The sequence below is a fragment of the Diabrotica virgifera genome, chromosome 5, assembly GCF_917563875.1.
Source record: "Diabrotica virgifera virgifera chromosome 5, PGI_DIABVI_V3a".
Taxonomy (NCBI): Eukaryota; Metazoa; Arthropoda; class Insecta; order Coleoptera; family Chrysomelidae; genus Diabrotica; species Diabrotica virgifera.
In genome coordinates this window covers 180,114,820-180,133,316 of record NC_065447.1, presented here as the reverse complement: position 1 = coordinate 180,133,316, position 18,497 = coordinate 180,114,820, and the positions used below count along the sequence as shown (strand labels likewise).

At 34.3% G+C, this 18,497-nt stretch overlaps 1 protein-coding gene across 1 annotated transcript in view; it reads left to right on the top strand.

Moving 5' to 3' along the window:
- The window catches only part of LOC114330947 (sphingomyelinase phosphodiesterase C), a 641,516-nt gene that overhangs the window by 384,364 nt on the left and 238,655 nt on the right, over positions 1-18,497 (top strand). The gene's annotated exons all lie outside the window — the stretch shown is intronic.

Genomic DNA, 18,497 nt, shown 5'->3' with positions numbered 1-18,497 from the left:
ATCTTGTCGGACAGAGCTTCCAATTAATCGGTAACCCTTTCCCTAAACTCTTATGCAAAAATCAGACTGCTATTTATCATCTGTCATAATTCCTATCATTTGACATTCCCAGTTGGTGCTAAATATCAGTCTGTAAAATACATGGAACGTTTTCTTAGTCCGACGTTCCAAATTTTTAACCTGTTCCATAATTAAAACTAATCCAGTATCCCCGTCCATCAAAGTTTGTCCGACTAGACATCTTTACGCTATTAAGAAATTTTCAGCTTGCTATTAATCAACTTTTTTTGGACGCGGGATCCAGGCCTAACACTCATTAGAATAATAATACACCTGACTTTAAAAATTAAGCGCATCCACCATTTTTAATGATTACGTCAACCTGGCCGAAAAATAAACGAGGAGGTGCCTTGGTTCAATTCTAAGGGATAATATTATTTTATGTTGCATGGTTCAGATGAGAGTTGGTATGACATACTATGACACGCACTGTGTTTCGGACTAATCTTGCTATGGATATTGCTCTACATCATAAAATATGATTCATCATTTTCTTTGCCTTATCCCTATGCGGGGTCGGCTTCCCTAATTGCAATTCTCCATACAATTCTATCTTGGGTCATATCAATGTTAGTCTCCTAGTCCCCTTTACCAACATGTCCTTCCTTATCGTCTCCCCCCAGGTCTTCTTTGGTCTTCCTCTCCTACTCCTTTCAGGAATCTGCACTTGAGCTATTCTTCATATTGGGTGATTAACATCTCGACGCTGAACATGACATAACTATCTTAACCTATGCTCTCTCATTTTGGCATCACTTGGTGCCACACCTAGACTTCCCCTAATACACTCATTTCTAATTTTATGGTTCTTTGTCACTCCACTCATCCATCTAAGCATTATTATTTCCGCCACATGCATTCGTTGTTAATCTTTCTTTTTCACTGCCCAACATTCAGTTCCATACATCATAGCCGGTCTTATGGCTGTTTTATAGAATTTTTTCTTCAGCTTCACTGGAATTTTTCTCTCACACAACACACCAGTCGCTTCTTTCCACTTCATCCATCCAGCCCTAATTCTTCTGCATGCATCTCCATCTATTTCTCCATTACTCTGTAATGCCGATCCTAGGTACTTAAAACTATTGCTTTTCAAAATTATTTCACCATCCAAAACTACCATTTTATTTGTAGCAACTCCATCTTTAAATGAACATTCCAAATACTCTGTTTTTGTCCTACTAAGTTTTAAAACTTTTTTCTCCAGAGCTTGTCTCCACTGTTACAGTTTTGTTCTAAGTCTCTTTCACTATTTCCTATTAACACTAAATCATCAGCATACATTAGGCACCATGGAATGCTACCCTGTAGTTCCGCTGTTATCTGGTCCAAAATTAATGAGAATAAATAAGGACTAAGCACCGAGCCTTGGTGCAATCCTACTTTCACCTGAAATTTATCAGTCTCTCCCACACCTGTCCTAACACTAGTCGTTACTCCCTCCTACATATCTCTCACAATATTTACATATTCGCCAGGGACTCCTTTCTTATTGAGTGCCCATCACAGAATCTCTCGAGGAACTCTATCATATGCTTTCTCAAGATCAATGAATACCATATGAGCGTTGGTCTCTTTATCCCTGTATTTTTCCATCAGTAGCCTTACAATGAAAATTGCATCTGTTGTTGATCTGCTCTGCATAAAGCCGAATTGATTACCGGATATTTCGGTTTCTTCACGTATCCGTCTATTAATTACCCTCTCCCATATTTTCATGGTGTGGCTAAGTAGTTTTATAGCCCTGTAGTTTGTACATTGTTGTATGTCTCCCTTGTTTTTGTAGACTGGTACTAATATACTGCTTCTCCATTCATCTGGCATTTGTCCATCTTCCATAATTCTATTAAATAGCCCTGCTAGCCAACTTATTACTATCTCTCTCAATGCTTTGCATACTCCCCAGGAATATCATCTGGTCCGATTGCTTTTCCTTTCTTTTTTTCTGAAGTGCCTGATTCACTTCCTCGTTTGTTATTCTGGTAACCATTGCTGTTACTGTCTCCGTTAACTACACAGGCTGTCTGTCAAATTTTTCATTTAATAAACTGTCAAAACACTTTCTCCATCTCTTTTTGACATCCTTTTCGTGAATTAGTATTTTATTATTTCATCTCGGATACATCTAATCTGATTAAAATCTCTTGCTTTCTTTGCTCTCTTTTTGGCTATTTTATATATCTTTGCTTCGCCTTCCCTGGTATCAAGTTGATCGTATAGGTTTGAATACGCTTAAGCTTTAACTTTTGCTACTGCTACTTTCGCTTCCTTTTTGGCGACCATATAGTTTTGAAGATCTATGTTCGATCTCGTTTCTTGCCACTTTTTGTATAATTTTCCCTTCTCTTTTATTTTTCCTTGTACTTCATTTGACCACCACTAAGTGTCTTTATCCTCAAACTTCTTTCCTATCGTTTTCCCAAGTAATTTAATAGCCGTCTCTCTAATAAGATTGGCTTTTTTCTCCAAATTGTATTAGGGCTTCCTTTGATGTTCCAATATATCTTTTCTACTATTCTTTCTCTGAATAGAACTTATTTCTCATTTTTTAGCATATACCACATCATACAATATGATTATTCTGCGGTATGCAAATATCGATATTTATAGTATCAGGAATAAAACGAAATTGTAAAATAATTACCAAATATCAGCCATCTTTTTTATTCCTACTCCGTATCATAATAAAATCTACTCAAGCAGAAATTCCATCGATGAAAGACTTGTTGCTACAGATTCCATTAGTATTACTACAGCCGCGATAACCCCCTGATTGTGTAAGTCGAAAATCCCATCGTCATCTTTCCATTAGCGGGAAAGCATTGTTCTTGATCAAAGCTTGATTCTATTACCCGCAAACTATGAAATTTCCTCTCCCCTAATTGTACCCGATCAACGACGTCTACAACGCTAACGTCATCGAGACGACAAACGACACAATACAATGGAGGGTTGTATTCAGCTTGTTTGTCGACATGGAACTGCTTTAAATTTTGTTGCCAGCATATTCGTCATGATTTTCTCCGGTGCACTATTTGTTTGTACAAAATAAATATTTGGATGTGTATTTGCATGTGTGTACGAGTATTCGCGATTGTATGTGTGTCGATCTGTGGCCTTTTGAATAGATTGACAAAGCACAAGCTAGTATAGCGTTAGTTAATTAAGGTGTTTGCACTTTAGAGTACATTACAGATTTAAAAGTAATGTAAATCCAGCTTTATTACATAATAGTTTAGACATATGTTTGGCTTTAGAGTTGAAAATAAAATTCTACCTTTCAAATCCAAAGTAAGGGAAAGGTATATCCAAAGTAAGGGATGGTATATTTTTAACATGAAGAAATATGTTGGAATTATTTGACCTATCGATGAACAGCAGGAAAGATATTTTTCTTCTTCTGCGCGTAGGACATTCTCCTATTTATTTTACCATCTCAGCTCTTGTGATGTTGATTTCCAGCTGTCATACTACACCTCTAGGGGGTGTTCCTAGTGGTCGTTTTGGATTGATTTTACGTATTTTTGCCGATTTTGTGATTCTTTCCAAGTCCATTCTGTCAATAATAATCTTTCCATTTGTGGAGTTGTACTAATATCTACCTCACCACATCCTAGACTCCTTCTTCTTCTTTAGGTTTCGTGTCTGTATTCAGAAGTTGGCCGTCAATATTCTGTTTTTCTCCTTTTTATGATGATTTTAAGCAGACGATGATGTTTATGATGTTTATGTCCTAGACTCCAGATTTGCTTAATGTATTTTAGCTATTTATTTTATCTCTGAGAAAAATTTCTCTTATTATTTTTAACTTTAATTTCTGTAATTCTCATCAACCGCTAAAACTGTACAAAATTGTAATCAGATATTCCGATATTTTATATGCCTCCTGGACCTGTTTTTTCACTTCCTCTGCAGTTTGTCGACCTTAATGTACATCTATTTCGAGGTAGTCGAAGTTCATGACTTGTTCTATTATGTCATCATCATCATCATCCACCAATTTACGTCCACTGCTGGACATAGGTCTCCCAAAATTGTTTCGACACTTCACGGTTTTGCGATGATTATTGCCAGTTTTTACTAATCCGCCTTATATCATCTCTCCATCGTTTAGGCGGACTTCCTCTATTGCGTATATCTTCTATTGGTCTCCATTTCATTAGCTTTCGTGTTCATCTTGAATCCATCAGGCTGGCGACGTGTCCTGCTCAGTTTCATTTGAGCTTGGTGACACCTTCTCTAATATCTGTGATACCGGTCTTTGTCTCAGATCTTCATTTCTTATTTTAAAAGTGAGAAATTAGATTCAGTGCTTGCGCGGTTTTTAATTTACTAGCATATTTTTCTTTATCGGCTTTTAGCTTTTCTGTCTCTATTTGTGTCGTGTTATTAAAGTTATTTCTACGTTTGCTATACCGAATTCTTAGTTTAGCTCTAACCATTCTTTGATCGCTTCCCAGAGAGACTGTATTTATTACTGTTACATCTTCTACGATATTTTTCTTGTTACACATGATGTAATCAATTTCGTTCCGTGTTTTTCCGTTTGGTGATAAGCACGTCCACTTTCTTTGCGGTTTTTTCTTATAAAATGTGTTAATTGCAAAATATTTGTTGCTATGTAGGAAGTTCACAAGGGTTTCTCCTCTCTCATTTCTAACACCATAGCCGAATTCACCAATATAGCTTTTAGTTTTTTTTTGGTCATTGTCCGATCTTAGCGTTGAAATCTCCTATTATTAGTGTATAGTTGCCGTGATAGCACGTGTTGGTTTCTATAATTTTCTCGTAGAACTCATCTATCTCTTCATCGGGATGTGTTGAATTTGGGGCGTACACTTAACTAAGCTTTAGGGTGATTTTCTCGTGTATATTCATTATAATCATTGCAATTCTTTCCGAGATTCCCACATATTGTTCTATTCTTCTAGCATATTTCTTATAAACCAGAAATCCTATGCACGGCACCTTAAGGAGAAGATAACTCAAAATCTATACGCGATGGAAAATTTTCGTGTTTGAATTCGCATTCAGAACGCTTTAAACTCCCCGGTACAGCCATTCTAACATCAGTCGCAATTTTTTTTTGATTATTTGTTGACTAGTGTAATTATACAATTTACAATATTAGATTTTACCTTTATTTTGACAATTTTAAAAAGTTCTTTCTCCACGAAACATGAAATGTATGGATAATATTCTGATGCTCGTTTAAATTGATAAACGTAATTTCAATGATTGTAACTGCAATAAAAGTTAGTTTCCAAGTTAACAAAAATAAACCGAATAATTCAATTTTGACGTTACTAATTGTCAGTTACGAATATGTATAGTTACGAACTGTCGTGGTTACGAACTGTCGCCGTTACGAATTGTCCGTTGCCGTTTGTGTGGTTACGAACTTGGCGTTACGAGATGTCTGATCACGCTTAATTAAATATCAAACAATTTTTATCGATTAATTAAACAAATCGGCGCAGGTTGACCCTAGATTCTCAGACTATATACGATCAACGTCTTACAATAACCTTATTTATATTTTGGTAATACTGGTACGGGTAAGAAAGATTGATTATAAACTTTATTTTTAAGTAAACTAATCAATAATTCATCGTATTAATACTCTTGTTTATTTATGAAATTAACAAACAAAAAACCCTATCAACCTCTTATAATTTTATATTTTGTGCATTATAATTAAAAATCACCCCATCCTTTCAGATCACATTGAGAAGAAGGAGAAGAGATGCTAAATTTAGAAAATAACTCCACCATCAATCAAAGTTTTAATAAGAATTGCTCTGTGTTTTCTTTATGTAGTCTCAAATTTAATTTAACTCTTGGTAAAGGGCAAGTAAACAAGAGAAACCAATTACTTTATTGAACACGAGGCACTCTGAGCATTAATAGCATTTTAAATGATTTTGTCCTTTTTGTTTGCTGTAATAACCTGTTTACCTCAATTTCTTGTAAACATAAACGTGACGGGTTATCATTTATGCAGGTAATTTGTAAGCTGGTAATTTTAGCTGTGGTTGCGCCAATAATGTAAAAACGTAATATAACAACATACCAGGGCTGCCAGACGTTTCTTATTTTCTCACAAATGAAATGTATAAAAGTACCGGGTGTCCCAATAAGAATGCTGTCGGCCATATCTCAGTAACCGTTGATAGTACAGCATTGAGAAAAAAAAAATTTATAACAAAAGTTGCCTCGAGAAAAGCCTGGAAATTATTTTCGTAATTGTGGGTCCACAATCGAAATATAAAATATCGAAAATTAAGAAATCTATATTTTACAAAATTTGACTAATTAAGGGGCACTGGAAATACGTTTATCGTATTTTTCATAAAATTCTGCGCATAAGTTATTTCACAAGCTTAAGGCTATCTTTGCAAATACGAGGTGGGGATAATGGGAACCTTGTTATGAAAAAATGGCTGTAAGTCCGGTTCTGCTAAATCGAATTTTGCAAACTTGATCTTGTTGAAAACACATCTTTTTCGACAATGTAAGAGTTATAATTTCGAACCAGCCTGATAAGTAATATGCCAGCTAGGAGGCGTTATTTATTTTTTTTTCAGAAATCTAGTTTTCTTTGCAAAATATTAAATACAATTATGGATTTTTAATCCTCTATTATAAAATTATATTAAATTAGCAATAGAATAGCGAAAACCGCATGTCAACCGCATGTCAACCGCATGTCAACCGCAAAAATTTTACATAACTGTCAGCGATAAACTAAGTTAAGAAAACGTAGTGTGCTATGGAAAAAACACAGAAACGTTTTCCAGGTGTCAACGTATATAAATATAATTAATTAAAATAAGAATAAGACAAGCAACACTATAAAAAATAATTGATGGATTCGACCGTTACTTGATGGAAGTTCATTTTATCTCACAATAAAACAGTGAAAAACGTTTGTTTTTCTATACTTCCACAAAATTTATTACAACTATGTTATTACTACAGCTGTTTCGGCAAAGTGCCTTTCTCAAGTGATATATTTTACAATGTGTTTGCCTTTTTAAGTCTTTAACTGAAGAGGTTGAGGAGTGGGGAGCTGTTTGTCTCGAGTTGGTCATTCAGAATTATATCTGTATTTTTCAATTTATTAATTTCCATTGATTCTAAAAGTGATAGCTTAAGGCCTTTATTTTGAATATGTAGAATTTGAAACTTTTCATTGAAAGAATGATTATGATCTAGAAGGTGAAGTGCGTATGTAGAAGTGTCCGTTTTTCTATTGTTGAAAGCCCTTTTGTGTTCTGCTATCCGTTTGTCAAAAGTTCTGCCAGTTTGACCGATGTAAGTTTTCGGACAGTTACCACAAGTTAGTTTGTACACACCACTCTGTAATTGCTTTCTCTTTCGGCTTTTATTGTTTTTAATATGTTTGCTTAAATTGTTGTTATTTCTGGAATGGAAATTAATAAATTGAAAAATACAGATATAATTCTGAGACAAACAGCTCCCCATTCCTCAAACTCTTCAGTTAAAGACTTAAAAAGGCAAACACATTGTAAAATATATCACTTGAGAAAGGCACTTTGCCGAAACAGCTGTAGTAATAACATAGTTGTAATAAATTTTGTGGAAGTATAGAAAAACAAACGTTTTTCACTGTTTTATTGTGAGACTATAAAAAATATAACAAAGAAATAAAAACAACTACTTAGTGACGACCTAACTGTTTAAACTATTGTTGTCCATCATTCTCGATGCAAGCATTTACTACACTACTACTACACTACTCGAGAAAACATGATCCAGAGACAAAAATTGAGATTACTGTTCAATCTACTCTTGAAAGAGTAAATGCTTGCATCGAAAATAATGGCCAACAATTTGAACATTTAGGTCGTGACTAAATAGTTGTTTTTATTTCTTTGTTATATTTTATAATGTTGTTTGTCTTATTGCTGTTTTAATTAATAGGGCTTTTCAACGCTTTTCATTTGTTTGGAGCCTCTATCATATGTCGTATAATTCGTATATAATATTAATATACAACATGTGACAGAGGCTCGAAACAAATGAGTAGCGTTGAAAAGCCCTATTATATACGTTGACATCTGGAAAATATTTCTTTGTTTTCTCCATAGCACACTACTTTCCTTAACTTCTTTTACCGGTGACAGTAACAGTTATGTTTTTAAATTTACACGTTTCGTAAGATATCTCGGGATAGAAAAAAAGGTATAGACATGCGGTTTTCGCTATTATGTTGCTAATTTAGTCTAATATTGTAATATAGGATTAAAAATGCATACTTGTATTTAATATTTTCCAAGGAAAACTAGATTTCTGAAAAAAATTAAATAACGCCTCCTAGCTAGCATATTACTCAGTAAGCTGGTTCGAAATTATAACTCTTACATTGAAGAAAAAGAGCTGTTTTCAACAAGACCAAGCTTGCAAAATTCGATCTAGCAGAACCGGGCTTATAGAAATTTTTTTATAACAAGGTTGTCTTAAACCCCCACCTCTTATTTGCAAAGGTAGTCTTAAATTTGTGAAATCAAATATGCGCAGAATTTTATGAAGAATACGACGATCGAATTTCCAGTGCCCTTTCAGTAGGCAAATTTTGTAAAATTTAGATTCCTTAATTTTTGATATCCAATTACGCCCTCTAGCGGTGGACCTACAATTATGAAAATAATTTTCAGGCTTTTCCCGAGATAACTTTTGTTATAAAATTTTTTTCTCAAAGCTGTACTTTAAACTGTTCCTGAGATATGGCCGAGAGCCATTCTTATTTAGACACCCGTTACATTGGAACTTCGATAAGTCGGATCAATCGGGACTGCGGTCGGTCCGGGTTATCGAAAATCCGGGTTAGCCGGAGAATATGGTAAGAATTAATAAAATAGACCGAAATACTTCGGGATAAACTCCATTACAATTATTGCAAAAACATGAAACATGAAACATGAAACATGAAACATGAATTATTGCACAGTACAACTAAATTACATAAGTTTGATAGTACATTATTGTAAATTTCTTAGTAAAAAACTCAGTCAAACTGAAAAATGTTTGTTTTGTCCGATGAAAATCGGTCTGGGTTAGCCGGACTTCCGGGTTATCGGAGGCCGACTTATCGGGGTTAGACTGTAGTATGTATTAGTAAGTATATAGTATATTGTCCAACAAGTGCAGAAAGGTACTAATTTCTCACGAGTTTGAAAAGTTGCGGTACGAGCGCAAGCAACTGCCGCAATTCAAAAGAGTGAGAAATTACCTTTCTGCACTTGTTACACACTATACTTTTTCTACAACCACAGTTTTTGCTAAAAATAAAAATCACAATTTCCAAACGAATATTTATTATAATAATAAATTACAAATTTTAACTGTATTTAGTTAATACTAATAAATTTAAATTCCTTATACCTAAACAAATTACACAGAAATCGATAAAAAAAATTATGCACTGCCTTAATTTGGTTAAATTAAAACTATTTTAAATGATTATTATAAAATAATGTAACATTTGACGTTATAATTATGCAGACAAAGATTTCCACTATACCTACTTTATTCGACGTATCTTACTGAGGTTGCTATATCCTTATTGGTTAATTGATAATTATAAAATATTTATTAAGAATAAATTTCTAAAATAAAACAGTTGTGAATTTCATAATTTAATTTCTATATGATAATTAAGTATAATAACTGTCTTACAGGTTATATATTTGTCTACGCTTTAACCACAGATGTAAACAAGAGATATAAAGTTACTCAGAATAAGGTAGTCGTTTGTAGAATACTAAATTTAAAGTTCAAAATAATGTGTTAATTAGCGAATTTTACAGATTTCTCGGACATGAGATGTAGTTAAATCGGTTCTTTTTTGAAAAGTACTATCAAATCTAATATCTCAAATAAAACAATTCCATCAAAACATGTTATAATTATATTTTTTTGTGGAATGTAATGGTACTGTGCAGAAAAGAACTTTCCGGCACAGAAACGTCACTTTTAGACCCCTAGACCTCTAGCGGCCTCATATAAGACAATGAAAAAATGACATATAAATGTAACAGAAGGTGTAACACCAAGCAAAACAAGAACGCAGAGAGGAGTTAGACAGGCAGACACAAAATTATTTACTCTTGTATTAGAAGACGTGATCAAGAAGTTAAATTTAGAATAACGCGAAATTAAAATTGGTGGCAGATTTTTAAGTCATCTAAGATTTGGAAATGACATAGTATTCATAAGCAACAATACAGAAGAACTAATCTACATGGTAAAGAAGTCTAAACAAGAATCTGAGAAAATGGGTTTCAAAATAAATTTAAATAAAACAAAAGTAATGACAATGTTGGGCGGAGAAAAAGAAAGAGAAACAACGAATGCATGTGGCGGAAATGAGAATGCTTAGATGGATAAGTGGAGTGACAAAGAAGCATAAAATTAGAAATGAGTATATTAGGTGTGGCACCAATTGATGCCAAAATGAGAGAGCGTAGGTTAAGATGGTTTGGTCATGTTCAACGTCGAGACGTTAATAATCCAATACGAAGAATAAGCTGAAGTGCAGATTCCAGGAAGGAGTAGGAGAGGAAGACCAAAGAAGACCTGGGGGGAGACTAAGGGAAGAAGATTAAGGGGATTAACATTGATATGACCCAAGATAGAGTTGTGTGGAGAAATGCAATTAGGGAAGCCGACCCCGCATAGGGATAAGGCAAAGAGAATGATGAATGATGAAAAGTAATGACAAATCAAAATATCACAATCGACTTAGATGGAAGTGACATCGAAAGTGTATTTAACCCTAGGATGCATAACATGAGTCTAAGAGACTCGAGCGTATATTTACATCTTCGTAAAATGTGATTAAATCCATACCAATCATTGCCGATTTACAAATTCGTTTTTGACATGTATGACTGTTTGTTAGTGTATAAAAATTTAAATAGTATGCACAAAAAAACTAAAAAAAAAAATAATTTCCATTCATACCCCCATAATGCATACCATGAGTCCGGGAGACTCTTATCGAATTAGTGGTCAAAGGTTTGTCGTGAATCACCGCGATCCTTCGGTAATATTCCATTACGCATATTTATCTATTGCCTAAACTGTAAAGCTAAGAAAAAGGAATTTAGTCACGTTTTGAAGTGTCAAGGTATTAGCTTAGTTAGTACGTTGTCTTCTTTCATAGTTTATATTTGTGTTATTCGCATCATTATTCAAGTAAGTGCACTAATTTTGGATCAGTTTATTACTTATTCAATAGTTTCATCCACAATTTTATTTTTATAAAAAAGTAAAATTTATTTTTATAAGTGAGGTAGTAGAAAATTGATAATAAATATTGATAAATATTTTTTGGGCTCACTTCTTAGAAAAATCATTTTATATAACGAGTGCTCTTTTGCGATAGACTCCTGTGTTTTTGTTTTTACAGATATCAAAACAAAAGTAGTATACAAAAATTCATTCACACCTTTCATCAAAAAAGGAAAATCATGTTATATAACGAGTGCTCTTTCGCGACAGACTTCTGTGTTTTTGATTTTACAGATTTTCAAAACAGAAGTAGTATACAAAAACTATATTTTCAAATGCAAAAAGTTGGCTTTCAAGTAAAATACTCTATATTTTCAAGCCAGCATTATGGCATCCTCGAGTAGAAAAAGATCCGTTCACCCCAACGATAATAGTTATGAGGAAATCTTACGTACGTGGTATGAGGAGGATGACAACGATTCCATAACTAGTGAAAGTGTAGTATCGGAAGCTGATCAAGAATACGAGCAGCCTGCAGTATACAAAGATAGTTCAGACGATTATTCCGAAAATTCTTCGAGTAGTGATGATATGAACTTGAATTAAAATAATTTAACAATTGAAACAGCAGGTACATCATTTATTAGCAGAGACAATTTTGAATGGAGATCCACGCCTCCTTTGCAAGGAAGGACAAAAATTCACAATCTATATCGTTTCACGGCGGGACCAAAGTAAGAATTGAAATGTTGTCTCCGAAAAATACTTGGGATAAATTTGTGACTGCTGAAATGGTTGAAGAAATAATAATATGTACCAATAGAGAAGCCAACCGAATATTGGGGGCCAAGGGAAAGGTATGGCCAAAAATTGAAAAAGACGAAATGAACGCATTTTTTTGGCCTGCTGCTACTGGCTGGTGTCGAGAAGAACTGGGATACGCCTGTCAGAGAGTTGTTCTTAGATAAATCATCAAATCCACTGTATAAAGCTACAAAATCGTTTTGAAAATATAAGGCGATTCATACGATTTGACGACCGACGAACACGTTCAACTAGGTTGGAAACTGACAAATTTACTTATGTCCGGTATGTATGGGAGTTGTTTGTGAAACAGTGCCGAACAGTTACGGTACCAGAATTGGATGTAACCATTGACGAACAGTTACTTGCATTTAGAGGTCGTTGTAACTTTATTCAATACATGTCATCGAAACCTGCAAAATACGGCATTAAATTTTTTTGGATTTGTGAAAGTGAAACAGGATATGCAGTTGATGGGCAGATATACTTAGGTCGTCAACCTGGTGAAAATATTCAACAAAATGTAGGGGAATTGTTGTAAGGTCCTTGACCACTTCCATAAAAAATTCTGGTCGCAACTTGACAATTGACAACTTTTTTACTAGCATCCCTTTAGCACAGCATTTACTGTCTATAGGAATAACTTGTGTTGGGACATTACGAAAAAATAAGAAAGAGATCACCTACGAATTTCAAGCTTCAAAAGAAAGATGTGTTTTTTCCTCTATTTTTGGATTCAATGATAATTTGACTTTGGTAAGTTACGTGCCAAAGAAAAATAAACTGTCATTCTTCTTAGTTCAACGCACCATGATCAATCTGTAGATATTGAGAGTCAAGCAAAGAAGCCCGAAATTATCAAATTTTACAACCAAACAAAAGGTGGGGTTGATAAAATGGACGAGATGATCGGTAACTACACGGTAAAGCGTCAAACTACACGTTGGCCTCTTGTCGTTTGGTACAATATTATGGATGTAGCAGCTCTTAACGCGTTTCTCCTTTATACAAATCAAAATAAAAATTTTGCTGCGGGAAAAACAAATAAAAGACGATACTTTTTCAAAGATTTAGTAACTGAGTTAGTTTTACCATTTATGAAAAGAAGGGCTAGAAACCCTAAACTTACAAACACAATCCGAAGACATATGGGTTATTTTATCGAGTTTCCTCAAGAAAATTTAGGGATAGATTTGGCTCATAGAAAGAAAAGGAGATGTTCCGAGTGCTCTTCACACATTGCAAGAATGAGCACACAAATTTGTCAGAAGTGTAAGGGTCCAATTTGCAAAGAACACAGTGTTTTAATATGCAAGAATTGTATTGAGTAGTTCCTTACCAGGTATTTATTATTTGTTTATGCTTATATTATTATAAATAAAGAAATATTAAATAAATATTTGACAACAATTAAAGAAAATATCTATTTTAGTACTTTATTTACAAAGCGAGTCTGCGAGACTCATGTTATGCCATAACGTAGAAAAATTTGCTTATGCATCCTAGGGTTAAGAAAGAACGTATTTAATAAACAAAACCAAAATTTTTGTTTATTTTTCTTTAAATGAATAATGCTTTAAAAATTGAGTAGTATATAACTTAAAACTACTTCCAAGTATATATCTCAAAATCAAAGAGGAAATAATTCGTTTCTCTAATTCAACTTCCTTGTCACCAGAGCGTCCCCCGTGATGAATAGATATAAGGAGTAGAGAAAAGTAACTTTACATCAATCTCCTGCTTGATATCAAAATCCTTTGTAAGATAAAGGACCGCAGTTCTTTCCTCGCGGAGGATTTTTAATGCAAACTCCTTGAATGTTTCTTGTTTTAGTCGGTGCTATATCTGGGGAAAAGATCAGATTCTCGTGCACTTTCTGTGTTTGAATTGCTCGAGGAAATGTTTCATTGCGATATCTCGCCCCGTATCTTGTATAGTCTAAGATTCTAGTTAAAAGTTCGCTAAAGGATTTAATTTCAAAGAGGGACATGAAACAAGAGTAGATTCAACGAATTTGCAGTTAAATTGCTATTAATGGTATTGTATTATTTGACGGGTATTATTTTACAATGTATTTTATTTTTATACATTGTAACACTAAGCGACTTTTGGAGATAAGTGTAATATGTGAAAAGGATTCTTTTATTTTACTACTTTTATGTCTTGAGTTTTATGACTATACATAATTTAAGAAATACACTAAAATTGGATAATTTCTTTGTTTAAAGAATTATACAAGAATTTATTATTCACAAAAAATGATATAACTTTACTTTAAACTTTAACTTTACTTACTTTAGTACTTTAACTTTACTTTAAATAGTTTTCTTACAATAGTAAAAACTACATATTGAGTAATGAGTACAGTATGTCAAAATGATGTAAATACTGAGAGAAGCAGAAATTAACAACTTAGATCTAAAAATAATTAGAAACTTGTACTAGATTCAGCATGAAAATATCATGGTCGGAGAGATAGAAGCGGATTTTGTGCGTGATAAGTAATATGAAAAAACTATAGGGGATATGTTGAATTAGTTGTGTACATGACTTTCACCAACGGCCGGAAACCAGAGTGGGGGCCGAGGGTAGTTAAAAGGGGTCAAAGTCGCGGTTTTTATTATTTTTTTGTGACGCTCATGATCGAGATAGTGCACCAAAATTTGGGAATAAGTAGGTCATGACGTAACTAAGTAAAATCTCTAGGGTGGAATGCTGCGTGGCCGACAAAGGGGTGGGGGTAGGGGTGAATATAAAAAATATAAGGGTTTTTTGCGCGTTCGTGATTAAGAGAGTGCACCAAAATTTTGGAATAAGTAGACCATGACATAACTAAGTAAAATCCTCAGAGCCGGAATCCCGAGGTGGGGGATGAGGTTAGTTATAATGGGTCAAAGTCGCCGTTTTTATTATTTTTTTTTGTGACGCTCATAATCGAGATAGTGCACCAAAATTTGGGAACAAGTAGGTCTTAAGATAACTAAGTACAATCTCCAGGGGTTGAACGCTGCGTGGCCGATAAAGGGGTGGGGGTAGGTGTGAATATAAAATATATAAGGGTTTTTTTGCGACGTGCTAGATTGAGATAGTGCACCAAAATATGGGAATAAGGAGACTATGACTTAGCTAAGTAAAATCCCCAGAGCCGGAAACCAGATTTGGGGATGAGGGTAGTTTTAAGGGGTCAAAATCGCAGTGTGTATTATTTCTTTTGTGACCCGGCACAACATTTGTCCGCCACGCAGCGTTCCGCCCCTCGAGATTTTACTTAGTAATGTCATGATCTACTTATTCCCAAATTTTGGTGCACTATCTCGATCACGAACTGCAAGAAAAACCCCATAAATTTTTATACTCACCCCTGCCTACCACCCCTTTGTACCGCAAGCAGCATTCCGCCCCTGGAGATTTTACTTAGCTACCTCATGACCTACTTACTCCCAAATTTTAATGCACTCTCTCCATCATGGGCGCCACAAAAAAAATAATAAAAACCGCGATTTTACCCCTTATAACTACCCTCGTCCGCCACTCTGGTTTCTGCCTCTGGGGACATTATTTAGTTATATCATGGTCTACTTATTCCCAAATTTTGGTGCACTATCTCAATCAAGAACGTCGCAAAAAACCCCTTATATTTTTTTATATTCACCCCTGCCCCACCCCTTTGTCGACCACGCAGCGTTCCACTCCTAGAGATTTTACTTAATTACGTCATGACCTACTTATTTCCAAACTTTAGTGCACTATCTCGATCATGAGCGTCATAAAAAAAATAATAAAAACCGCGACTTTGACCCCTTATAACTACCCTCGGCCCCCACTCTGGTTTCCGGCCGTTGGTGAAAGTCATGTACACAACTAATTCAACATATCCCCGTATAGTTTTTCCATATTACTTATCACGTACAAAATCCGCTCCCAGCTCGTATAGTCTAAGAGCTAGTGAACCCTCCGACTAACGGTCGTCCGGTAAGGCTAGAAATTTTTCTAGTGATAAATTCATAGCAAGCCAAGGCTAAAAACCATGACCTGACAGGCATCAGCAGTGCACGTGTATCTACGAGGTGAATCGAAAAGTGAAAATTTAGGGGGTAAAATAAACTTTTCCCTGTAAGGTTTAAATTTAAGTATGTGTTTGAGTAAGTCATTTAGAAGAAATGTGTACAATGACAGGTGATTCTGAAGAGCATAAGACATTGCCAGGCGAGGGGAAAGATTAGGGGTTTTTCCTAAAATTATTTTTTTTGCACCGATCAAATTTTTTTTAGGTTTTTGGATCATTCCAATCAGAAAAGGTCTTTAGTGATTTTTCTCTTAACTTAATAGTTTTTGTTATAAGCGATTGAAAATTTTGAATATTGCGAAATCGGCCACTTTTAACCCTAAATCGGACATTTATCTAAAAGTTTTAAAGTTGCCAAGGTAGGTAGATATCCTTTAAACATTGATTGATGAAATCTTAAAGAGTTTTTTGCAATACAATATCGGAAACTTCTTTGTTTTTTAATTGCTAATTAAGCGGGCGCGACACTGTAGTATAAGTGAGGCCGTTTGAGTTGGCATAAATTCATTACCTCGAGAATGGGCAAATTTCCAGAGAAATCCTCAGACAGGTCGATTTTTATTTTTAAATTAGGAATTTTTGGCATATATATAATAATAGTGACGTCATCCCTCTGAGCGTGATAAGTAATCGATGATTTTTTTAAAGGAGAGTAGGGGATGTGTGATAGCTCATTTAAAAAATTATTTAATTCTCTATTTACTAATATAAACATTAACATAATTATTTATACAGGGTGTACAAAAAATTTTTTTTAATAAATTAACTTTGATTAAATTTGACAAATAGGAGAAATTTTTTTTTGTACACCCTGTATAAATAATTATGTTAATGTTTATATTACTGAATAGAGAATTAAATAACCTTTCAAATGAGCTATCACACAACCAATACTCTTATTTAAAAAAATCATCGATTACGTCATCACGCCCAAATGGATGATGTCACTATTATTATATATATGTCAAAAAGTCCTAATTCAAGGATTTCTCTTGAAATTTGCCCATTCTCGAGATAATGAATTTGTGCAAACTCAAACGTCCTCACTTATACTACAGTGTCGCGCCAGCTTGATTAGCAATTAAAAAATCAAAGGGGTTTTCAAAATTTTATTGCAAAAAACTCTTCGGGATTTCATCAATCAATGTTTAAAGAATATCTACGTTTCTTGGCAACATTGAAATTTTTAGATAAATGTCCGATTTAGAGTTAAAAATGGCCGATTTCGCAATTTTTAAACTTTTCAATCGCTTATATAACAAAAACTATTAACTTAAAAGAAAAATCACTAAAGGCATTTTTTGTTTGGAATGATTCAAGGAATCTAAAAAAAATTTGTTCGATGCAAAAAGAATTATTTTATGAAAAACCCCTAATCTTTCCCCTCGCCTGGCAAGGTCTTATGCTCTTCAGAATCGCCTGTCCTTGTACACATTTCTTCTAAATGACTTACTCAAACACATTCTTAAATTTAAACATTACAGGAGAAAGTTTATTTTACCCCACTTTTCGATTCACCTGGTAGATAAACGTGCACCGCTGATGCCTGCCAGGTCATGGTTTTTAGCCTTGGTGTGCTATGAATTATCACTATACACATTTCTAGCTCTAGTTCACTAGCTCTTAGAGTATTAGACTATCAGGGTTCAAGGTGACCACATTGAATTATAATATGAAAATCTCGCGTGGAATGAACAAAGGCTGTATTTTATCTCCTTTTATCCTGAGAGACCATTTATCGAACCTTTGCGAAAAACTGAAAATGGCATTATATTATATAAACATAAAGAAGACAAAGCTGATGATAATTAGCAAGAAAAAGATCCACTTCTACGTCAACCAATCCCCAGTAGCAAAAGTGACGCACTACAACTACCTAGGCATCATATTACATAAATAATGGGTCAGCAACCAGGAAATAAGAGTTAGATATCAAAAAACTAGGTCCATCTTCAACTGGATGCAGGCCTCCTTCAAGAGCAACAACTTATGTCACGTTATGAAATTAAAACTGCTGCGATGCTACGTATTTTCTGTCCTTTTGTATGGTGTTGAATCAAGGACTTTAAACGAAGATATATGTAGAAAATTGTATTGGAGATTTGGCTATCAGGAAAATACTTTCTTAAGATCCCGTGAGCTGACCGAGTCACAAAATGACGAAGTCCTCAGAAAAAGATTGCCATTATGATAGTCACTATTCGTCACGAATAGGCATATCAAGATGACGAAAAGCAGCAAAGAATCAAAAGGAAATTTTAGCGCTTGGGAGGAGTGATCGTTGTACAGACATAATAGTCCAGTCGAG